The sequence below is a fragment of the Sminthopsis crassicaudata genome, chromosome 4 (genome assembly GCF_048593235.1).
Source record: "Sminthopsis crassicaudata isolate SCR6 chromosome 4, ASM4859323v1, whole genome shotgun sequence".
Classification (NCBI taxonomy): domain Eukaryota; kingdom Metazoa; phylum Chordata; class Mammalia; order Dasyuromorphia; family Dasyuridae; genus Sminthopsis; species Sminthopsis crassicaudata.
In genome coordinates this window covers 36226033-36246906 of record NC_133620.1, presented here as the reverse complement: position 1 = coordinate 36246906, position 20874 = coordinate 36226033, and the positions used below count along the sequence as shown (strand labels likewise).

At 35.1% G+C, this 20874-nt stretch overlaps 1 long non-coding RNA gene across 1 annotated transcript; it reads right to left on the bottom strand.

Annotated features, from left to right (window-relative positions):
* Window positions 1-4096: 4096 nt before the first annotated feature.
* Window positions 4097-14796, bottom strand: LOC141540522 (uncharacterized). Its single transcript, XR_012481567.1, has 3 exons — window positions 14713-14796; window positions 11892-12017; window positions 4097-4823 (listed from the first exon to the last, which is right to left on the bottom strand). It is a non-coding gene; the product is annotated as an uncharacterized LOC141540522 (long non-coding RNA).
* Window positions 14797-20874: the final 6078 nt, after the last annotated feature.

Below are 20874 nucleotides of genomic sequence, written 5' to 3'. Positions count from 1 at the left end.
TTGTAAGACTGAAACAGCAAAGGAAAAAAAAAAAAAAAAAAAGACCTCAGTGAGAAACCCACAGGACCATGCCATGAAAAATACAGCATTCTTTAGGATTCTTCTTATTAAGAATAGAATGGAAACTTACAAAAGACCTTACTAAAGAAATAAAAACATTTTAAATCCTTTCCCAGTTCTGTTTTCTAAGCTTTTTATATGTTTTATAGAAGGAGGAATATTAGACAAAGAGAATCGCATGATAGGATTTATATTAGCAGTACTTTAGATGTTTATATTAGAAGCACTAATGATGTTTATATTAGAAGCTCTCCACAAAATTTTTTATATATCCAATTTTCCTTTCCACATTTCTCTCTCTAATTTCAGAGGATATCCAATGCAACTAAATAGTGAATAATGATGAGAACTGGTCATCCTACTTCCACATGAAAATGGAAACTCATCAAATCTAGAGACAGCACATTCCACTGTCATGGCTAAGATGTGTTTTTCCCCTTATAATGACCTCAAACCTCCTTCCATATAATTTCATCCAATAGCTTCTGTTTCCTCATAATGGATAATTCAAAGAAATGTTATTTAAACTTTTAATTTTGTTTCTGTTCTCTCAATCAAAATTTCAGTCCTTGGACTGGGAAGGAGAGAAGAGAAATGATTGAGAGGGAGATGGAAATACAGACAAGTTAGGCTATGCCGAGAAAATTATTTTAACTGCCTTTAATTAACAATAATCACCACTCTCATCCCCCAACAAAAGCAAAATAGATCAAATGAAAAAAAAAAACATAAAAACTCACTGAAGAAAATAATTCCCTAAAATTAAAATTGGAAAAATAAAAATTAAAGACTTCATAAGACTTCAAGAAATAATAAAATCATTTTTAAAATAGAAAGAATGTGAAATATCTCATCAGAAAATAGATGGACTGAAAAATAGATCGAAAAGAGGTAATTTAAAAATATTGTAGTAGGTGAAGGTTATAATTTAACACGAGCATAGACATCATATTTCAAGAAATTATAAAGGATATCTTAGATACAAAAAGTAAAATATAACTCAAATGAATTCACCAATCACTTCCTGAAAGAGATTCTAAAATGAAAACTTGTAGAAATATTAAAGCCAAATTCCAGAGCTCCCAGGTCAAAAAGAAAAATATTGTAAGAAGCCAGCAGGGAACCATTCAAATATAGTGGATCCATAGTCAAGATCACACAAGATTTAGCGGATTGCCTATTAAAGGAGCATAGAATTGGAATATGGTATTCCTGAAGGCAAAGAACCTAGGATTAAAATCAAGAATAACCTACTCAGCAAAACTGACTATAATCCTTCAGGAGAAAAACAATGGATATTTAATGAAATAGAGAACTTTCAAGCATTTCTGATGAAAAAAACCAAAGCTGAATTTTCCTTTCAACTTTCTTTTCAAAGGAAAGTTTGACATTAAAACAAATGACTTAGGAGGTGAATAAATGGTAATCATAAAGGAGTAGTTATAAGGAACTCAATTAAAAAAACCAACTATTTACATTTCAAAATGGGAAAATTAAATATTTAACTTCTAAAAATCTCATCATTATCAGGATAGCTAGAAAGACTACATAGACAGAGTGAATGGGTGTGAATCTATTATGTTGGGATAATTACCCCCAAAACATATAGAAGCAAAAAAGAGGGATACACTGAAGGAAGAAGGAAGAGAAAGATAGAATGAAGAAATCTTTTCATATAAAATAGGCACGTTAAATATGTGTGCATATATATATATATATATATATATACATATATATATATATATATATATATATATATATATATATATATATATATATATATATATATATATATATATGAGGGAATAAAGGGGGATTTGCAGGCAGTGCTTAAAACTTACTCATCAGAATTGGTTCAAAAACAATACATATCAATATATGTGTATGTGCATGTATATATGTACATATTTATAAATATATGCATACATACATATAATATAGAAATCTTATTCAATAGGGAAATAAGAGTGGGGGATAAGAGAAATGAGCATGATGAGAAAAGGAAAAGCAGATTAAAAGAGACAGTGATCAGAATCAAAATAAGTTTTTGAGGAGGGAAAGGATAAAAAGAAGGAAAGAAGGATATGCAGAAGAAAACAGGATGGAGGGAAATACATTTAGTAATTATAACCATGAATGTGAATGGGATGAGATCATCCATAAAATGGAAATGAATAGTAGAATGGATTAATAACTAGATTCCAACAATATGTTGTTTGCAAGATATATACTTGAAAGAGAAACATACAGAGTTAAAATAGGGAATTGAAGCAGAATTTGATATGTCAACTGAAGTTAAAAAAAAACAAAAACAGGGGTAGCAGTCATGATCTCAGAAAAAAAGCAAAAAGAGGCCTAATCAAAAAAGATAACCAGGTAAATTATTCTTTGCTTTTTAAAAAAATGCCCTAAATATGAAATAACATCAAAAAAATTTACAAGTTTCTCTGATGAAGACCTCATTTATCAAATATAGAGGAAACAGAGTTGAATTTATAAAATTAAGAGCAATTTACCAATAGATGAATTGTCAGAGTGTGAACAGGAAGTAATCAGAAGAAATCGAAGCTATCTGAAACCAGATGAAAAAATTCTCTAACTTACTAATGAGTAGAAAAAAGGCAAACTAAAACAACTCTGTGATTCTACCTCATGTCTTTCAGAAACAGTAAATACTGGAGGGAATATGAGATAAGAAGATGCTAATAAATGGTGGATGTAGTTGCAAACTTGTCCAACCATTATGAAGAACAATTTGGAATGGACCCCAAAGGACTATAAAACTATAATACTTTGGCCAAGCAATACCATTACTAAGTTTATATCTAAAAGAAATTTTTTTTAAAAGAAAAAGACTTATCTATCTGTACAAAAATATTTATAGTATCTCTTTTTGTGGTGACAAAGAATTGAAAACTGAAGGGATGGTCATCAATTGGGGAATGACTGAACAAGTTGTAGCATATGATTATGATGGAGTACTATTGTACTACAAGAAAATGGGATGGTTTTAGAAAACCATGACAAGACGATTATAAACTGATGCAAAGTAAAATGAAAAGAATCAGGAGGACAATATACAGAGTTGTAATGATGCAACTGTGAAAGTCTTGGCTACTCTGATCAATGCACTTAAGATCTGTCTTTCTTTAAATCATGCTGATATGGAATAATAGTACAATTAAAAATAAATGAATGTAAAAGTGGTCCAAAACATTATAGTAGAAAAGAGCACTGAATCCGGCAGAACTGGGTTCAAATCCTTACACAAATTCTTACTAGCTGTTTAATTTGGGTGCAGTTTGTTAAGTTCCTGGGGCTTCAATTTCCCCATCTGCAAATGAGGAGTCAAATTAGTTGACTTCTAGATCCCTTACAGATCTGGATCTGTAATCTTATGACTTCTTTCTCCAGGAAATTATTTTTAATGGACTTTAAGATTCTTAGTGCAATGTAAATTGGAATCAATTTGCAAGTTTAGTGGGGAAACTGGCCCACAAAAGCCTAGTCCTTAAGCCTGGACCAGAAAGATTTTCCTTCACCATGAAGTAAGACAAAAGGAAACAGATTAGATACTTGTGCGTGTTCTGAGACAGAGGGAAAAGCCTTCATGAACTTCTGCAGGCAGATTCAACCAAGCCTCCATATGGATTGTCATCAGACTGAGAACACTATATATTTTTTAAAATAATTTTTATTATATATTTTTTTATAATATTATCCCTTGTATTCATTTTTCCAAATTATCCCCCCCCCCCCTCTCTCTACTCCCTCCCCCCGATGACAGGCAATCCCATACATTTTACTTGTGGAGAACACTATATTTTTAAAAGACTGGGCCTTCATTGGTCTTCTGCCCACCCCCACCTAATATACCAAAATAAAAATGTTAGAAAACTTACTCAGGAATCTTCTGCTTTAAGTGAAGAATAACTGTAGAGTGACTTTGGGTAAATGGGCACATAACTCTGTACTCATGCCTGCTACTCTCACCCAGGCCAGCTTTTCTGGGAACTGATTTTTAAAGTAGAGAAAAAAGCCATTATTTGGTCTCCATGTGGCTATGACAAGAGCCAAGCCTTCTCCTGGGGTATCCAGGCATGAGCTTGGCTGGCCTTGAAGAATCAATGAAAGGGCCACAGGGAGAGTTTTGTCCCCCACCCAGCTTCCAGGGACTGTGTTCCTTCACTATGAGAAAGAAGCCAGAAAGGGAGAGTCAAACACAGTGAAAAAGAAACAGATTTGTCGGCAAAATAGTTCTTCCAATGTGGTCTGCAGCCTAACCCATTTGGAGTCAGTCAGACACTCAGGAGTGGGACTATGTATTCCCCAAACAAACCCTGGCTAGGCCTCTACATTCAAACTTTGGGAACCAATTCAGAGAAGCCCGCCCAGCACATCTGAATTGTCCTGAAGCCCTGGAGACAGTGGGGGTGGGAGAAAAGGCTTCCTTGAAGATAATTAAGGTCCAAAGTATTTCAGGATTTCTAGATTGGGTTCCATAGCTTTCCAGTGCCTGGGTTGCCATTGCAGATGGCCGAGGGTAGCTACTGTGGTCGTGGAGAGGCTTCAGCTCACATTCCTGTGTAAACAGGCCACTGGATTGGGCACCAGCTGCAGCTTCTGGGTGGTCCTCAGAGGAAGTTACAAGGAGATTGCAATGCAGTCGTTTAGTCTGGTGGTCACACAGCTAGCATAAGCATCTGGGAAGAACTGAAGACTCTCTAAATGCAAATGGATACAGGTTCTCCAAAGCAGGGGTGCTGTTTAAAAAAAAAAAAAATCAAAGAATCCCAGGCTTTCGGAGCATGTCCAGAATGCACAATTTTAAAAACAAGAAGTGGATTAGTCTTTCTAGTCATAACAATTCTCATCTTTATTATGAGGGTGGCAGTTGTCATTGATAATAATTCAGAGCCTGTAATAGTTGGCACTTTAAAAAAATCTAGTTAATTTAATATTAGGGAAAATAAGTCAGCAAGTATTTAACAGTCTGCTGTGAGCCAGCTACTATATTCAGTGCTGGACGGGTCTTGTTGTTTCATTGGTGTAAGGTACTCTTAGGAGAGAGAGGAAAGCTTAGAATTCTAAAAAGTAGAGGTGGGGAGAAGTGTACCACAAGAAGGGTCAGCCTGTACAAAGTCATGGCTATAGGAGACAGGGATTCTCAACCTGTCAAAGAATAAAAAGACTTGTTTGCCATTGAAAGGGAATCAATCAGCTTGGCAATCAGTTAACAAATATATATTAAGCAACGTAGTATAGTGGAGAGCTGGCCAGGTGACATGGATTACAATCCTGCCTTGGATACATCCTGACAATATGACTCTGGGGAAGTCATTTAAGTTCTTAAATCTCTTAACAACTCTCTAAGAATGTAAGTTATACAGAAGACACTAACCTACCTTGGTCAAGGAATTTCATCACTTAATAATGAAGGAACTGATATTACTTACCAATGAAAAAAACAAGTCTTGTCCTGTCCTTATAGAGCTCCTACTATGTGTTAGGAACACTGCTTATAAATACCAAAAAAAAAAAAAGTTCTTTCCCTAAAGGAATTGACATACTATAAATGGATAAAACCTGTAAAAATTTAAGGATCTTCATGGATAGCAGACTCTATGGCTACAATCCCAACTTCCACTCCCACTGTTAAATTAGTAAGGGAGTGGAGAAGTTGATTCTAATATTATGGATCATGAGCCTCTCAGCTCCCCCACCCCGGTATGTCACCCACCCACATCCATGATTTTCTGTTGATCTCAATTTGCCAGACATATTCTGCTTGAACAAGATGGAAAAACCAAGAGCAGTGGATAGAAGTTACAAAGAAACAAATTCAGGCTTGATGTCAAGAGGGAAAAAAAAAAAAAAAACCTTCCTAAAAGTTAAAGCTGTTTCAAATGGAAATGGATTTTCTAAGATTAAGGGTGTCCCCTTACTTGAGATCTTCAAGCAGAGACTTGATGATCACTTTTCAGGAATGTGGGAATGGGTATATCTTGGGGGTATAAATTGTTATAGCTGGCCATGAAAATACCTTCTTTTTAGTCAGTCAGTAAACAAGTACATAATAAGCACTTACTATGTATCAGGTAGTGTGCTGTATATGAAAGAGATACAAAAAAAGGCAAAAAAAGACAGTCTCTGCTCTCAAGGAGTTCACAATCTAATGAACTTTATTTCAAATTCTATAATTTTATGATTCTGTGATTCTGTCTTTTTTTAAGTCATTGAAAAAATGTTAAACAGCAGAGAGCAAAACACAGATCCCGGCTTGAATTACCAGCACTTCTTTTGTAAAATAAGAGGATTTGACAAAATAGTTCCTGGAGTTGCTTTCAGTTCTTATTTCCCATGCTATGTTATGTTCGCATATGAGAGCATAACATAGTCTTGGAAATTAAGTGAGAAGTATAGATTATAAGAAAGGAAGTAGGAAGGCATTATAGATAAGGACATGCTATGGACAAGTCTTAGAAGTAGAAGAATCAAATGATATAAAAGGAAAGTTCAACAGGTTTCCTGAATGGAAAAGAGAGGACAACCTTTCCCCAGAAATCAGAATGAGGAAGTCAATTAAATGTGTATATGTATGTGTGTGTGTGTGTGTGTGTGTGTGTGTGTATGTACATAAACAATTAGAGGAAAGAACAAGGAGGGGAATTATGGGGAAAAGGGTTAAGAATGAGACAACTATTTAAATTGGTATTGACCTCAGACTAAGAACCCTTAAATGCTCCTCAGAAAGATCCTTCCTTGATGGCCTTTCAGTTATACTGGAAGGTCACTGAATGTCTTTCTAGCACACTACATTATTTATCTGGGATCAGTTTTGTTCTAGTTAGTGGCAGCCAGGTGGAATTGTCTATTCAATCATGACCATGACCCAGTTCTACTCCCAGCCCATCAAAAAGAGTGTCTCCATTTTACTGAAGTTCAGTCTACCAGAATCTGTTCTCACTTATATCTAGAATAGTGAGGTTACAATAATTATCTTCAATGTCTGAAATATCCCTATCTGTCTATCCACACATATATAAGATCTATTGGGTGGGGGGGGTGGAGAGAGAGAGAGAGAGAGAGAGAGAGAGAGAGAGAGAGAGAGAGAGAGAGAGAGAGAGAGAGAGAGAGAGAGAGAGAGAGAATCGTTTGATGGAGAGTTTTGGTGAAATTTAGCAAATGATCTAAATTTTTCATGTTCTCCAGTGATAAATTAGATGAATCCTTTGGAAAACCATGAAAGGTCTCATTTTTAACTCTCTTGATCAAAAGTCCTCAGTGGCTCACCATCACCTACTGAATAAAATAGCAGCTTAGAAGTCTGACATTTGAAGCCTTACCTAATTTGACTATATTCTGCTTTTTCAATATTATTTTGTCCTACTTCCCTTTGCAATCTCTATGCTTAAAATAAATAAGACTGGTTATTTTTCTCTGATCTCATCTTGTCAGCCTTTGTTCTAGGCATTTACTTGTATCATTTTCTATTCTCCCTCATCTGTCTCTTGTTTAGACATCTTTTTCCTTAAAAGCTTAAGTGCTCCCTTCTTCATGAAGTCTTCCTTTATTTCCTCAGCTGCTTCTTCAGTCCTTCCTTTAGTCTCTCTTGCCACTCTGTCTTCTATATACTTAATAACATCCTAAATTTCAGTAAAGTTATTCCCCATATTACTGACAACAGAAATTATATTTCATCTTTGAGTCCCCAGAACTGAGCATAGTAGTAATCAATATTTTTGAATTGAATTGAATTGGCAGAACCACTCCATACTCTATATCATGCAGGTGGACAAGAGTCCAGAAATGTTAGATATAATTGATTTTGGTGAAGTGGATGGGATGAGTCTTCAGTGTACTGGGAAACTGTTTATTTAGTATGTACTCCCAAGAAGAATGTAGAAGTAATAATGATAGTGTAATAGCCCAGAAGATAAGGAGTATGCTTTTGAAGCAGGAATGGTAGCCCATCTATGATCTGGATCTAGATGTACACTTCTTTGGAGTTTTTATTGTTGTCCCTCAATGGTAAGCATGAGACTTAAATGATAGGTGGTCTTCCAATACAAGATTATTGGTGTGCTAGTTCTGGCACCTCAAGAAGGAGAGAATTTTGAAATCAAGCCACCTCAAAGCAACTAACGAATCTTATGTTGGACCAAGTTGTTCATAAGATCATAGAAACTTAGAAGTAATAAGAGACTTGAAAGGTTTTAACCCCAGAACTCAACAGATGAATCATAGGATTATCTGATCAATCAATAATCATTCAATAAATAAATATTCATTAAGTGTGCGCTGCGTGCCAGACAATGTATTAAACACAGTGATCGTAATTGTAGTTCTGAAACAGTACTCAGTGGCTATCTAGTTCAATATCCTTCATTTTATGGATGTCCCTTTGTAAGATCACTGGTGTGTAAATGTGTAATTTTTGACTTAAGATTTCTTATGATGAGTCACTGACTCCTTTAAACCTGATTGTTACATCATTAAACAACTCTAATTATTGAAAATAAAATTCTTCTCAACAATTTCCAGACCATAACCAACTCTTTCTTGCTCCCTTTATGTGTTGATTTTTTTCCCCACTAGAACAAAAACTCCTTGAGAGCAGGGACTATTTTGCTTGCTTGTATTTAAATCTATACAGCTTAGAATAGAGCCTGGCACACACCAAGAACTCAATCAATGGTTTATCATTTATTCATTCATTCATCAAACTAAAATCTTAACAAATTATTTTAAAAAAACCACTAAGTTGAAGAAAGAGGGGATTCCTATTTAAACAAATAATTCTCTTTTGGAAAAAAAATTGCAATCACTTTCTAATATGTCTTTTGTAAATTGTGATTTTTGTATGTTAGGCTGTAGTGCAGGTGACAGTGGTATGTGTGTACTCTGACTGACATTTACATAGAGCTTTGAAATTCACAAAGCACTTTACATAACTTATCTCATTTGATCCTTGAAATAACCCTATGAGGTAGGCAGGGGAGGAATGTTCATATTTTAAAGCTAGAAGGTATCTCCATTCTACACATGAGGAAACTGAGGCTCAGAAAAGTGAAATGTCTTGACTAAGCTCATCAAAGTAATACATGCTAAATCCAGGATCGAGTCCTGTAATAGGATTATATTATTCGAGACTAAAAGGACCTTCTAGTTCTCATTCTATAGATTCAAGATGCTTAATCAGAGTTAGTGAAGTAATAATTGATGCCAGGGCTCCAAAGTGATTTTGAAGGCCAAAACCACCATCCTATGCCCTGTATTGTTTCATTTTTGTGAAACTGAAATCCTTAGTCTTCTAGTAACTACATGTGTTACCTTAATTAAGTCTTTTAACTTCTCTGGGGACAATGATGTGTATGGACTGAATGGCCCCTGATTTCCCATTCAACTAGAATTTGATGATTCTGTGATTTTATGGACTTTTTAGTGGTTTTATATGGCTACTGAGTAAAGCTCAAACTCCATCCTCTTGTATTAAATGCTCTCCACAAATTGGTGTTCACCTATCCCAGCAGCTTTATGATGAAGAAGCAAACCAAACATTTCTATTGGATTTCTATCAGCTACAGTACTAGGTAACTGGATAATGTGCAGTGCTAGACATAGAGTCAGAAAGATCTGAGTTTGCTTCCTCCTCAGAGGCAAACTCTAGTTTACTAGTTATACTTGGGCAAGTCTAGGCAAGTCAATATCTTTGTTTCATTTTCCCCATCCCTAGAACAGGAATGGAAATATCACCTACCTCAAAGGATTATTGTGAGGATCAAATGGTATAACTTAGGTAGAGAGCTCTGAAAACTTTGAAGCCACAAAATGCTAGCTATTATTATTATGACCATCACAAGAGCTAAACCCAAACGAGATCAAAGAAAGAACAAAAAGTCTTATATATACAAAAATATTTATTGCAGATATTGAGGTAGAGAAACTGGACAAAGAGGTGGTATAGTGGATAGGGCATCAGGTCTGGAGTTACAAAGACTCATTTTCCTGACTTTAAATCTGGCCTCAGATACATACTAGCTGTGTGTCCCTGGGTAAATCACTTAATCTTGTCTGCTTCAGTTTCCTCATCAGTAAGATGGATAAGGAGAAGGAAATAACAAACCACTCCAGTATTTTTGCCAAAGAAATTTGCAAAACTGAAAAAGAGTCAAAAAACTAAAAATTAATAACAATCATTATGACAAAAATTAGTGATTAAAAATGAATTTATCCATGATTTGGAAAATGATTAAATAAATTGTGGTATATAAATATTAGGAAGTACTCTTTTTGGTGTGACACATGATGAAATAGAATGATTTCAGAATATATGGAAAGACCTGTAAGAACTGATATCGAGTAAAGTTAGTAGGACCAAGAGAGCAATGTTTATACTAACAAGAACAATAAAGACAATAAGAATTCTAATCGATGTAATAATAATCTATAATTCCATAGGACTAATATGAAATATGCCATTTAGCAGAGATATGATGGTTTCAGAGTATAGAACGAGACAGAGACATTTCAAATATGGCCAGTGAGGGAATCTGATTTGCTTAATTATGCATACTTATTTTAAGGAAACTGTTTTTCTTTTCTTTTTTCCCTCATGTGCAGATGGTAAAAGGGAGAGAAAATAGTTTTCTGTTAATGAAAAAACATAAGATTTAATTTAAAAAGGAGTCATTTACTAATACAAATAAATGACAATAAAAGTTAACAAGTGAGGGAAATGATTTACCTGGGACTGGCAAAAATTTTCCACTTAAACCCCTAGTCTTCCATGATTAATAAAAAGAATAATAGGTTTATTATTTGAGGATTTACCTCAGTAAGTATAGAAAAACATAAAATTGGGATGGACTTGGCCCTTTCTGGAGGATACCAATCCTGGGGAAAGGGATGAAGTGGAAGAAAATTAGAGGTTGTCTCATCTATCTGTAATTAAGAATGACTTCTGTTGATTGAAGGGCAGTAGCAGTAGTGCAGTTGCCAGACAAAACATGGAGAGGTGAACTTGCTCACAGCTTCAGAGAGGAAACAGGCCTTGAGAGGCCAACTAAGAGAGGTTAAGAAATACCTTCTTCAAAGAGCATCTCCAAGGGCCCATGGTTTCTCTGTCCATCAAGACAAAATCCCCGAAATCCTCGAAATTTGGCAGTAGTCAGAATTGATTTAATCCTTTTTACTATAAATCTCATTTCTGAGAATGATTAACAGAGGCAGAGACATAAATGGCAAAGTTGGGATCTGGGGAAATGCTGTCAGTATACCATCGAGATAGATTAGAAAATGAAGGCTCTGGTTTCTGTGAAAGAAGACTAATGACATTAAGTCAAGATGAAATAGAAAGGAGCACTGCCTGGGCTAAAAACTCATAAACCATGAGCTTGCCCTGACAGAGGACCCTGAGCAACTTTCTGAGCTGGAAAATTATCAGGTGTTCTGATGAGTATATTCCTAGGGCTTGTACAGGGTCCTTTGCTTGTTTGGTGTTGAGTTCTAAAATCCCATTATTTGTTTAGCAAGTGTCCTAACATGGGATGGGAGTGGTTGGAAGTAAAACGCTTTTGCCTGTGTTGTTAGATGTAAGGTACTGGTATAGTAGATCTGAACCAGAAGATTAGGGTTCAGATCTTGATTCTGCCACATAACTATTTCTCTGGGTCATTTAACCTCTCCATTCAAAATTTCCTTATTTTGATATAAGAGGAAACCTCTGAGGTTCCATAGAATTCTATATCAATGATCTAAGGAGGCTATCAGTTAAACTCTCTGGGTCTCAGTTTTCTTACCAGAAAAAATGAGATAATTAGGCTAGATACCTTTTGAGATCATCTTCTTCCAGTTCCCAATGAGCAAAGCATTCAGATTTAAGGAATGTTCATCTTGTGTTGACTTTTGATTTCCAAACTGCTACTCTTTTGCCAACTTTCAGTATAAAGGGAAATCTGTAGCAATGAAAGCAACTGAGATTAATCATCTTTTTTATTTATTTATTTTTTAAGGACGAAATGAAACACTAGCTAAAATAAAGCAGCCCATAGGATCCTGCCATTCTGGATAATGACAATCACCTTGATGGTTTGTTTTACATGTGGAATAGCATGTAATTGCTTAAATATGCTCCCTGGAAAAAGTCACAGGATAAGCCAGCAGAATAGGTTCAAAGCAAAGCTAAATGGTTGGCCTGCAGCTTTGGGTCCCTTAAGATTTCTTCTAAATCCCTGAAATTCATCAGTGATTTCTCTAAAACGATTGAATATAGCAAATCTATTGTACTTAATACCATCTCTCTCACTTGATTATTTCTCTTCCCTCATTCCCTTTCCCCTTATGTTGGCATCTTACGGACAACTGGAAATAGCTCCCATCATCTTAAAAATCTGAGGAGATCTCAGCAAACTAATTGCAAGCTTTTCTTGCACAAAGAGAATTTGAAGCTCATGACATTTCATGTTAAAGGCAGTGCACCTGTGGCTAAGCCAGGAATGATCACCCAGCTTTGTCAAACACCACTGATTTTTATGAGAAATAGGTTTACAGTCTGATAAATTCAAGGTAAACCTTTATCCAATTTCACATAGTTGAAATGGCTGTGTTTAAAGCATGTTCCCCCTATTTGGTCTACAATATTACAAGCCCAAAAAAATGCACTGTGCCTCATCTCCAATTTTCAAACAATCCAATATTTAGGATGTATAGAGATATATTCTTGCTGCTCGGCTTTCTTTTTTTTTTCCCAGAAATCAATCAATACTAATGTGTCTGCCTTAAACTTTTAAGGTCATTGTCTCCCTTCTGACACCTTTTACTACATCAACATCCCATTATATCATTATAGACTCATGAAGCAATGTACTTTTACATTTTTCCACAGGATAATGCTTCCTTTGTATTTCAGGTTTTATCATAATATAAATCTCGAATTTCCATTTGCATATCTTTTGTTTAGAAAAAGAGACCCCCCCATTTAAGACTTTGTCATTTTAATACATGGGCTTGAAAGTGGATGACTTTTTTTTTTTAAAGAGGAAATGCACCAAAATATTACAATTTATTCTTGAATTGAATCTGATTCTTCTGCCAGCTTCTGCATCAATAAATTAACAAGTTCCTGGAACAATACATTTCCAACAATGATGGCCTGTCGGTTCAGGTCCTATCTGACTGTAGGATGGCCTCTAGGACTGAAAGTTCATTCAGGAATTCATTAATATAATTAGGGCTTGCTAAGTAATTACCTATTTTTTAAAAATTAGATGAGCATATTCCCTTGCTCTTCAATTTTCTTCCTTTACCTTGTTTATAACAAAATTGTCTTCATCAAAGTATTTAGAAAGGTGGTGGTTTTAGTGACAGGAAGACAAGTTCAAATTTTGATTCAGATATTTATTAACTGTGTGATGCTGGAAAAGTCATTTAATGTCTCCCTGTACCAGTTTCATCATCTATAAAATGGGAGGCAGTGACAACAGGTTTATTGCTGTTATTTTTTGAGAAGCAAACAAAAGAATATATGTTTAAGAATTTTGCAGATATTACAGCAGTATAGAAATGTTAGCTATTTATAATTTTAAGATCATAGAGCAATAGTTTTAGGAGTAGAAAAGATCTTTAAGATCTTTTAGTCCAGGTGTTATTAACTTGGGATCTAAGGACCTCAATCTATAGATTTCAAGGGAACTGTGAACTTGAATGGAAAAAAAATGACATTTATTTTCACTACAACTAGAATTTAACATTTCCTGCAATTAGTTTAAAAAAGGGTGTCTACAGGCTACACCAGCCTGCCAAAGGGCTCCATGACACATAAAAGGTTAAGAACTCTCAATATGATCTGACATGTTTATTGTATATGAAGAAACCAAAGCCCAGAGAGATAGACAAAATCATCCGGGATATTAGTGACAAGTCAGGACTCAGATTCAGGTATCATGAATGCAAGTTAAATGCTTTTAGATGGTTTGTCAGAGACGGGGGGGGGGGGGGGGGGGGGGGGAGGGGGGAGGAGAGGAGGAAGGGAGAAAACGAGAGGCAAGGAGGGAATGAGAGAAACAGAGAATCAGACAGACAGAGGGAGAGAGAGAGAGAGAGAGAGAGAGAGAGAGAGAGAGAGAGAGAGAGAGAGAGAGAGAGAGAGAGAGAGAGAGAGAGATACAGAGAGACAGAGAGAGAGATAGAGAGAGAGAGAGAGAGAGAGAGAGAGAGAGAGAGAGAGAGAGAGAGAGAGAGAGAGAGACAAAGAGAGACAGAGAGACAGAGAGACAGAGGCAGAGACAGAGAGCAGAGGCAGAGACAGAGACAGAGAATTCAAGAAAATAGGTATGGACATATGGACATGAGACATTTCACTTACAAAATATCACTCTTTTTTGTTCTCTTTTTTCTCTGCTTTTGGATGGATAATAGGAGTAGAGATAAGGCAGGTCAAAGGTTCACCTTTCACTTTTCTGATATACTATTAAGAACAGAAATTCTTCACCTTTTTGTGTTTTGTGTTTTGAACCATCTTCACAGCCCCTTTGGCAGTGAAGTCTGTGGATCCCTTCTCAGAAGAATATTTTTAAATACATAAGATTATAAAGAAAATAAATTATAGCAAAATACAGTTATCAATTTTGAAAAAATAAAAAGTTTATGTACCTTAGGTCACTAATCCTTGATTTGGCATTTCAGGGCTGATTCATTGTCCTAACTACTGTAGACTCAGTATCCTCCCTGTCTTCCAGAGACTCAAGGCTTCTGACATTCTAACTTTATAACTTTTCAATCTTCTCAAACTCTCATCAACTGAACTCCAAGATCTTTAATTCTGGAATCCAATTGGCTAATGAAAGTCTATGATTTCACCTTTCAACTTTTCTAGATCCTCATACCTCCTGACTGTGCTTGCCACTTTTGTTAAGCCCTCCTTTTTTTTTTTTTTTTTTTTTTCTTCTCACACCTATTCCCTTTCATTTCTTAATCAATTTACCCAATGGTCAACCATGTAAATGCTGAATTCTTCTCTTTCTCTCAATCTACAATTAGAAGCACAATAATTAGAATGCTAATCCTGAGGTGAGGAAGACTTGAATTCAAATATGCCAGCTTATACTAACTAGTTATATGAATCTGGGTGGGTGATTTAATTTCATTCTGCCTCAATTTCCTTCCCTGTAAGAGAAAAATAACAATAGTATATACTTCCCAGTGTTGTTATGAGAATCAAATTCGATATTATTTGTAAAGTTCTAAGCATGTTTAAATATTCCTCTCCACTCTTTCTTTCCCTCCATTTTCTATTGTTTTCCTGTTAATCCTCTAACCTGAGTCGTCTAGATGATCTGGCATTTCAGTTCCTATTTCCAACTTTTGAGCACTTTCTGAGGCAGCTCTAAAACATCTTTTGTTTAGGAACCATTGTAGGAAAAGGGCTCGAGGATCATTAGGAAATGAAAGAGAAGGTGGTCAAGCAGCCATGAGAATTGGGCCTTCATGCTACTAGACATTCTCTAGATAACCATTCAGAGATGAGTGAGAGATTTGTCAAGCAGCAATGAGAACCCCATTTGAGGTTAGTAGCAGGAAGATCCAGTTCTCATTGTTTCCTGACCATCTTCTCATTCATCTCCTAGATCCTCCAACCCTTTTCTGCAGTGATTAGCCCAAGACTTTTCCTCTGGTCCCCAAGTCTATCTTCATCCCTTCCTCATCTCTCAGCAGATGACCTTGGCTTCTATTTTATAAATATTATAGTAATAATAGCAAAATAGTATAACAGTATATTAATATTAATTACTATATTAATAACACCAATGGTATTAATAGGCTATTCATATTACTAATAAGAAGTATACTGATATAATGATAGTATAAAATATACTTATAGGAATGAATTATTTATTTAAGTCTACTATAGAATATATGTATATGTTATGTATATATGGATATATACATGTGCATATACATGTATATATACATGCATACATACATACATATGGTTAAATGGATGATATGAATGGATAGAAGGATATATACATAAGTGTAGATACATAGATGTATATGTATACATATGTATGCATACTGTAATATTCTTCTCTAAAATGTAATCTTCTCTTATTGGGGTTTCCTTGGGGTCTCTGAAGGCAGCCTTAGTTTCAGTTCAGCAAACACCCCAAATGCAGTCAGGTATTAAAGTCCAAATCCTTTGTCATCTCCTTCAAAGTTTTGTCTCTTTTCCTGGGGCCCAGTTAGCTTTAATAGAAGCCTATCTCTCTATTTTTTGTCTATTTTTTGTTTCTTTCCCTTACATCTGCAAATGTATTCCTGTTTCCCCTAAACTACAAAAATATCTGCTCTTGATCTAATTATTTCCTTCTACTTATGAAGCTATTTTGTCATCCTTTCCCTCCTTTTTATAACTACATGCTTAGGAAATGTAAGTTTACATGAAAATTTCCCCTTCTTTATCATCTACTCATCACTCAGTAACCTGTATATTTTTCTATAAATTATCTATTATCTATCTATTAACTATTATCATTCCATACTAGTTCTTTCGATTTGTTTTTGACCCTTCTCCCTCATTTCCACAAATAATCCATTATTAAGTTATTTCTTGATAATATCTCTCCTCTCTATCATCTTTTCTGTACATCACCCTGCTTTAAATTCTCATTTTCCTTGGTCTCGACTATTTTAATAGCTCACCTGTTCTCCTTTCTTCTAGCATGTCTCTAATTTATCCTTTACCCACCTGTCAAGTAAACTTCCTCAAGTCTATGTCTGATCATGCTCCTCCTTCTGTTCTAAAAATTTAGCCATTTTCCATTGCTGACTGAATAAAATGATTTAAAAACACATATTAAACCCAGCATTCATCAGTATACATGATCTAGCCCCAGTCTATCTTTCAGGGCATATCTCAACCACTCCTATATTCAATCAAAATTCTAGTCAAACTGAGCCATAGACAATCCTCCATGACTAAAGTTATTGCTTCAAACATCTTAACTTATTAAAATCCTTTCTTTCCTTCAGATCTGAGCTAAAATAATCACCTCTTTGATGAATCCTTTCCTGTTCCCCCTAGCTAGAAATGATACCTCTAGCCTCTGATCTTTCATGCTGCTCTTTAACTTGTCTTAGACACTTAATCATATTTAGTTTGCATTATGTTTATATCAGTCACTGGCATATAGTAAGCACTTAATAAATGTTTGATGATTGATGATGAGCTTATTTTTCTCCTCCTCCTCCAACTAAATTATAAACTCTGTGAAGACAGGCACATCTTAAAATTCTCAACACCTAGCATCTATTTCTTTATTTATATTTTTAGGGTATGTATGTGCATTTATTTCTTACATATTTCCATATGAGTCATGTAGGGAGAGAAAAATCAAAACAAACTGGAAAAACTAAGAGAAAAAAGAAAGAGAATAGTATGCAAATTAATTCTCCATAATTCTCTCTTTTGATGTCAAGGGTATTTTCTCTCCAAAGTTTATTGGAATTATGTTGGATTGTTAAATTGATAAGAACCAAGTCTATCATAATTGATCACCACAGAATCTTGTTACCATGTACAATATTTTCTTGGTTCTTCTTCTAGCACATATTTATTACATGAATAATTGACTTAGGTACCTGGAGAACTCTCCTTTTCTGTCTCAACTTTCAACAGCCTAGTGCAAAGCTCAACTACTTTTCTTTGTGTGACAGAAGAATTATTCTTAATGACAGTTCAAATTATCTGTTAATTTTAAGTATGTGGTATTTTGGCTTAACAAAATTTTATATGTGAGTGTTAAAGATATTATAGCATTGTAAGAAATGAGGAAAGGGATTATTTCAGAGAAACATGGAAAGACTTGTACGAAATGACTAGAACCAGGACTAAATTTTATATAATAGCAATAACATTGTAAAATAAATAGTTTTGAAATACTGAGAACTATAATCAGTGCAATGACCAACCATAATTCCAGAAAATTGAAGATGAAGCATCCTTCCCAATTCTGAATAGAAAAGGTGATGAACTTAAAACACAGAATGAGACATACATTTATGGAACATATCCAATATGAATTTATTTTGCTTAACTCTATATATTTGCTATGAGTGTTTTCTTTGTCCTTCTTTCTTTCTTTCCTTTCTTGCTCCCTCCACCTTTTTTCCTCTGTTCCTCCTTACTTTCCTTTTTTTTTCTCCCTCCCTTTGTCATTCCTTCCTTTCTAATTTCCTTCCTTGCTTCCTTGTTTCCTTCCTTCCTTTCTTCTTTCCCTCTAGGTTTGTCATCTTTGTCAACCCCTCTTGTCATCCATCATCTTAGATTCAGCATAATATAATATGTAGATCCTAGGGCCTAAAATGAGGAAGACATGATTTCAAATCCTGCTTATGTCCCCTGAGAGCTGTTGATGACCAACAAGGCATTTAACATCTCTGAGAATTTTTTTTTCTGATCTGTAAAACAGAGATAAGTGCAGCAGCACCTATCTTACAAACTTTTTGTAAGAATCAAATGATATTTGGTGCCTCATGATATGTAAATTTTAAAGTACTATGTAAATGGGAGCCATTTCTCCTCCATTCATTCTATTTTATGAATCTCCTGCTTCAGCTGGGGGATCCTCCTTCTCTTCATCTCCAAGCTATGTGGAACTAAACACTCCTGAGATATAGAGACCACCAACAGAAAAAGAAAATCCAAACCATGTGGGAAGAGGATGAATGGCATCTCATTTTTGTCCTCCTTTCTACAGCTTAAGTTTTCCTAAAGCTTCTTTCAGTGAGCCTACTAAAAATGAAGTTGAATTCCCAACACTTTTATTCAGTGACAAAAACAAACATTTCTTTCACCTTGCAGAATAGTCCTCTGAACAGTAAAAATCAAAAAACAGTGAAAAGGTGATTTGTCTAAGGACTATCTCTATCTGACCAGTACTTAATGACTATATGATTAGTAAAATAATCAATCATTAAATATATATTCCTTTAAGTCTGCAATGTGCTTTGCTCATTGTAATGTACTTTTAACTCATTTGATCCTCTCAATAGTCCTTTGAAGTTGTAACTTCGGTCTAATTATTCCCATTTTACAGATGGGGAAGCTAAGGTTCATAGGAGGATTAAAGGTAGAATTGGAATCTAGATGTCTTCTAAATTCAGCCCACTACTCTTCCCACTACATAATATAGCCGATCATTTTAGGGGAGCACAATATGTGACAAATTTATATGACAATGACCCTATAGGAAAACTCTTCAATACCCTGGTAAATATAAGTAATTAAACTCTTAAAAGCTCTGAGGCTTACTGCCCAGTAAACTCACCACAAACGGCCTAAATAAATGTTATAAAACTCATGTCAGAGCCAACAGGAAATTCAAACTTGTGCATGTGTGGAAGCCAAGGGGTCAGTGAAACAAAAGGGAGGTGTGTGGACAAGGAGAACATTGTACTCTGGCCTCCTTTTCACTGGCAGCACCAAGAAGCCTCCAGGCCTGGGAAAGACCTGTTCATTGTTCTCTGTGATTCCCTCACAGGCCCAGTCCTGTTCATGATTACCTCCATTCAGGCTGTGAGCAAGCCCTTTTACTCTTCCTAAGGGCAGGAGATTCGAATCACTTGCATGTTTCTTGACCTGATTTAAAGAAATCATGGAAATAATTGATCAGCACCAATGGTGGGCCAATTGGCTTTTCATATGTCAATGTTTTAGGCAGAAACAATTTTATAGGCCTAATTAAGCCCAAAGACGGAAATGTGACTCCAGTACCCATAAAAGAAAAAAAAAATATCAAAGAGGAGAAACCACTGGGTATTTTGATCAACACCCTGACAAAGGGTGTTAGTTTTAATAAACAGTCAGAATTTTAGCCTTTTACGAACAGGGAGGCACACACTTGGCTGTGTTTCCAATTTCCTCTCCTGCCTTTACGGCTGTTATATTAAGGTCTGTCATGAGGCAAAATGTTTATTAAAAAAGGTGAAGAGAGTAATATTCCAGATTAGATTATTTCACCTGTTTCAAGAGCTCACTAGCCAGTCACTGGCGCTGATCCATCTATATGGCTTAAATAGGTCCCACAATATGCTACCTTTGAGAAAGAAAAAAAAAATTGGCCTGTGATAAAAGAGCAAATGCAGATTAGGTATTTTAATTAGCAACTTTGACTAAACATATACATTGGAAGTCTCCATCATAGTGCTAAATACAGTTCATAAAAGCTAAGATACAGTGAACAATGAGCATTTGTACTATGCAGAAAACAGAGAACTTTTGGGGACCTTTGTATTTAAGGCAAAAGGATGAGATGTGATAGTCTGTGAACTAAATTTAATTAGAGGTGGCTTGATTTTATATTAGTAAATAACATTTGGTGTCTTTCTATCTACCTTCCCCTTTCTCTAACTTCTTATCTCTGCCTTTCTCTCACTCTGTCTTTCTCTGCCTGTCTCTGTCTCTTATCAACCATCTATCTGTCTCTATTTTTTTTTAATTTATCCACTTCTCACTATTTAGTTATTTAATCTCAGGACTAAAACCAAAGAGAATTTTTTGGAAATAAACAAATTATCCTATCAGTGAGCATCCCTAGAATATATGATAGTCTGCATTTACAAAACTCTTACCTGTGAATGGCTGAACAAGTTGTGATGTATGAATATAATTGAATAATATAGGGAAATAAGAAATGAAAAATATGATGAACAAAGTTATCCACATCCAGAAAAAAAAAAAAGAACTATGAAGTCTAAATGGAAATGGAAGAATACTATTTTCACTTTCTTTTTTATTTATTTATATGGAAGGGA